Here is a 5160-nt window from a genome sequence, read left to right as displayed (position 1 = left end):
GTCTCACTGCAACAAACCAAACCAGAATCTATGTGCTTGTCTCTCTCTGAACTTGGGGGAAACTGAGACTTCACAAAAATTGGTAATTATCTTACTTAACTGAGTGCAGCTTGACAAAGGACAAGTCACAGAAGATATGGGTTGGAAGGGACCTCTGAAGATCACCTAGTCCAACTATACTAGAAGATTTTGTGGCACTAGGTCACTCCAAAGGTTTGAGGCTACCAGTAGTACGTTTTCCACAAGCTGGTAAACAAAGACAGCTTCAGAGAGGCAACAAACAATAAGTGTAAATTGCTTTTCACAACATAGTCCAGTAGTCCCATCACATAGCTACAAAGAAACAGCAAGGTGTGTAACAGTGAGGAGTCTGACAGCAACAAAAGAGCATTTGCCATCAAACTGTAGTGCTAGGAAGTTAAAATCTTTTATGGATTACTAAAGTGCAGGGATATTTTGCTAACTATATTCATGTGCAGCACAGTATCACAGTATCACTAAGGCTGGAGGAGACCTCAAAGATCGAGTCCAACCTGTCACCACAGACCTCATGACTAGACCATGGTACCAAGTGCCACATCCAATCCCCTCTTGAACACTTCCAGGGATGGTGACTCCACCACCTCCCTGGGCAGCACATTCCAATGACGAATGACTCTCTCAGTGAAGAACTTTCTCCTCACCTCCAGCCTAAACTTCCCCTGGTGCAGCTTGAGACTGTGTCCTCTTGTTCTGGTGCTGGTTGCTAGAGAGAAGAGACCAACCTCTTCCTGGCTACAACCACCTTTAAGGTAGTTGTAGAGAGCAGTGAGATCAAATGAGCAGTGAGCAGCACTCCAATCAATCATTTCTGATGATGACTATCAAATTGAATGTAACCAACAGTCATTAACATCATTAATGGATAATTTTGCACAGCCCTTCAGCTTTCAGGGGGACGATTCATGGAAGAGATAGTGACACATCTGGTATCCCCACTGCCAATTCTCCAATTGCTTGATTCTTTAGAGCTACACCTTTGTGTATGAGAGTTCCACCAGATATATTGCTGTGCTCCAGCCATATAACTGGGTCTTTGATGACCAACCTTCCTTCTACTAGACTTATGTATTTAGACTAGAATAGAATAGAATTAACCAGGTTGGAAAAGACCTTCAAGATCAAGTCCAACCTATGACCCAACACCATTTAATCAACAAAACCATGGCACCAAGCACCCTATCAAATTTCCTCCTGAACACCTCCAGTGATGGTGACTCCACCACCTCCCCAGGCAGCACATTCCTATGGCCAATCTCTCTTTCTATGAAGAATTTCTTCCTAACACCCTGCCTAATCCTCCCCTGGCACAGCTTGAGACTGTATCCTCTTGTTCTGGTACTGGCTGCCTGGGAGAAGAGACCAGTCCCCACCTGGCTACAACCTCCCTTCAGGTAGTTACAGAGAACAAGAAGGTCACCCCTAAGCCTCCTCTTCTCCAGGCTAAGCAACCCCAGCTCCCTCAGCCTCTCCTCATAGGGCTGTGCTAAAGACCCCTCCCCAGCTTTTTTGTCCTTCTCTGGACACCTTCCCACAACTCAACATCTGTCCTAAACTGAGGAGCCCAGAAATGGACACAGGACTCAAGGTGTGGCCTAACCAGTGCTGAGTACAGGTGCACAATGACTTCCCTGCTCCTGCTGGCCACACTATTCCTGATACAGGCCAGGATGCTATTGGCCTTCTTGGCCACCTGGGCACACTGCTGGCTCATGTTCAACCTACTATCAACCAGTACCCCCAGGTCCCTCTCTGCATGGTGCTCTCCAGCCACTCTGACCCCAGCCTGTAGCACTGCATGGGGTTGTTGCGGCCAAAGTGCAGAACCTGGCACTTAGATGTGTTCAGTCTCATGCCCATGGACTCTGCCCATCTGTCCAGCCTGGCAAGGTCCCTCTGCAGAGCCCTTCTACCCTCTGACTGATCAACAACTGCTCCCAACTTGGTGTCATCTGCAGATTTGCTGATGATGGACTCAACCCCCTCATCCAGATCATCAATGAAGATATTAAAGAGGATGGGGCCCAGCACTGATCCTTGGGGCACACCACTAGTGACTGGCTGCCAGCTGGATGTGGCACCATTCACCACCAATCTCTGGGCTTGGCCCTCTGGCCAGTTCCTAACCCAGCTCAGAGTGCTGCTGTCCAAGCCAGGGGCTGACAGCTTGGCCAGGAGTTTGCTGTGGGGGACAGTGTCAAAGGCCTTGCTGAAGTCCAGGCAGAGTACATTCACAGACTGCCCCACATCCACCAGGCAGTCACCTGGGCATGGAAGGAGATCAGGTTGGTCAGGCAGGACCTGCCCTTCCTGAATCCATGCTGGCTGGGCCTGATCCCTTGGCCATCCTGTAAGTGCTGTGTGACTGCACTCAGGATGACCTGTTCCATAATCTTGCCTGGCACTGAGGTCAGGCTGACAGGCCTAGAATTCCCTGGCTCATCCGACCGGCCCTTCTTTTGGATGGGTACCACGTTGGCCAGCTTCCAGTCTTCTGGGACCTCTCCAGTGAGCCAGGACTGCTGAAAAATGATGGAGAGTGGCTTGGCCAGCTCCTCTGCCAGCTCTCTCAGCACCCTAGGATGGATCCCATTTGGTCCCATGGACTCGTGGGGATCCAAGCAGCTAAGGAGGTCTCTACCTAATTCCTCCTCGATCATAGGGGAACTATACTGCTCCCTGCCTCCATCTGCCAGCTCAGGAGGCCACTTGTCCTGCAGACAACCTATCCTGCCATTGAAATTTGAGGTAAAGAATGTGTTAAGTACCTCTGCCTTTTCCTCATCTTTTGTTACCATCCAAGTTTCCTTGCCTAGACACTTTCAAATAACCTTAAAAAGTCAGTATTACTTGCATTTTTACTAGCAGACAACAATTACTCAAGAAAGTCATATTCTATTAAAAAAAAAAATTAAAAATAGGGTTTTTTGTGTGATTAGCAAGTTTCCCCTGTAAAATATACAATATAACATTACATTGTAACACAGGTCAGTTTTCTTTCCAAGAGCTTTACAGATTAGAATAACGTAATCACTAAATTAAATAGCTTTTAATGGAAGAGATGGAATATAGCATTAAGAGGCTCAGACAATTGAGCAAAACTGCTTTCCAATGAGATTCTGAAAGCTGCAGTTAAATAATGGGGCTGAGAGATTACAAAAGGCTGTTCTAGATGGAAGGATCATAGAATCACAAAATCATTCAGGCTGGAAAGGACATCTGAGCCATTTCGCCCACTCCATCAAGTCTGCCACTACACCATGTTCCCTCTGTGATGTGTCTAACATAGGAAAATAACCACTGATGGATATCAATGCAAACAAACAACACATCGGTCAAGTAAACAGTTTGAGCTTTAGAACAACTCTTGAGATTCAGAGATGGTTAGTCAGCAGCTTCTCCACAATCACAAAAGTGATTAGTATGGACAGCCTTTCACAGGAGGCCTCCTTGGTGCTCGGCGGGGGGGAGAGGTGTTACTTCAGACACCTTTCACTTAAAGCTTTGGCACTCTCTATAGGTAAGTAGCCATAATCACCCTGTGGGATTCATTCACTAAATTTACCTCCATAAATGAGAGGCAGCAAAAAGCACCTTCCTGAATGTTTCTTTGGAGAACAACATCATATTTTAAGAGATACTGAGGAGATGCTATAAAGGAATGCTACACGTTAAACAAGAATCCACACTGACATTTACATCTAAACCACATAAACAGCAGGTATGAAATCTGTGAGAGTGCTCCTCCATCACTTCAGGAACAGTCATTTTTCCTTTGCTAAATGTAAGTTAATTTTCAGAAATAAGCTAAAAACTGTATTGCAGAGAGAAAAGGATGGGCTGTGATTTATCCAGCTAGAGCTTTGAAAGCAAAGGAGCAGGACAAGTGCCTACTGCTAGCCCAGCCTATAGGAGTTTAAAAAAGTATACCTGAGAGGTAATGAGGGACATCTACTGAGACCCAACCTGAGCCTCTGTAAAAAATTAGAATTAAGACATTTTCCCTCTTATTTAACCATATAACATTTGATAGGGTTTCAGCCTCCTAAATCTGGGAACCAAAAGCTGTGCACTTTTAGCTATGCACTATCTTACCTCATAGATCAACCAGCTGGCACAGTTGTAATTCAGGGCAAAGGGCAACTCCTGTGCCACCAGGGGAAGTACAGCTTTGAATGTGTAAAATGTTACAAATATGAGTAAAGACATTCATGTGGGTGGTCCTGTTGGTTTCATTTTCTGTGTATTAAATCAATTTTGAGACAATTATTCACACAGAAAACTGTTTCCAGCATAGAGCCTTTACAGAACATCTTTTAGAAAATTGGAATTGGAAATAATCATCATAACTGTTAAGAAGAAAACTATTTCAGTACCTATAAATGACATTTCTCAGAAATTCAGTATAAACAGAGAAGGTAAATGTGTTATAAGATCCTAGCTGATTGCATTCATTAACTATGTACACACAGCTTTGCATCGTGGACAGAAACATTCACCAGAGAATCTCTGGTAATATTTATCTTCAACATTCCATTTTAAATCTTAATTAAATTACAAGCAAAGAGATTTGCAAATTGAGGGGCTGATAGGGACCATTATTGGATTAAATAATGATCACTTTCAACAGGTAACTGCCCAATCTGTTATTGCAAAACAAATGTTAAGATTATCGAAGTGGATGATTTAGCCTTTGTTTTTATAAAGTTGGTCATTTAAAGTCATGTCATTTTAAGCACTGTGCTAAGGAGATCACAGCCTTCTTGATGATTTGGTAATTGTAACAACTCAGCATAAGGAAGAAGGCCAATTCTGTCCCTACTTGGACATTTCTTGTTATTTGCTAATGAATAGTGAAGCGTATCTGGTGATGGTAGTTCATCTAATACATTTCTGTCATCATAACATACCTGTGTAAGTTTGCTCAGCATTACTCCTTTAATCTGCACAAGTTACAGGAAGATATTCTAGACACTTGTGCTACCTGCGAATGTAGTTGAAAGAAATAGAAACCAGTAGAACTAGTGAATTCTGAACTCCAGGCTATACTGGAGCTTTTTATCCCAGCTTGCAGTAGGTGAGCAGGTCTTTACCTAAAGTACTTACTGAACCTCTTCTGCC

The sequence above is a fragment of the Dryobates pubescens genome, chromosome 32 (genome assembly GCF_014839835.1).
Source record: "Dryobates pubescens isolate bDryPub1 chromosome 32, bDryPub1.pri, whole genome shotgun sequence".
Taxonomy (NCBI): domain Eukaryota; kingdom Metazoa; phylum Chordata; class Aves; order Piciformes; family Picidae; genus Dryobates; species Dryobates pubescens.
The sequence above is the reverse complement of the archived record's forward strand: the minus strand, read 5'-3'. Positions refer to the sequence as shown.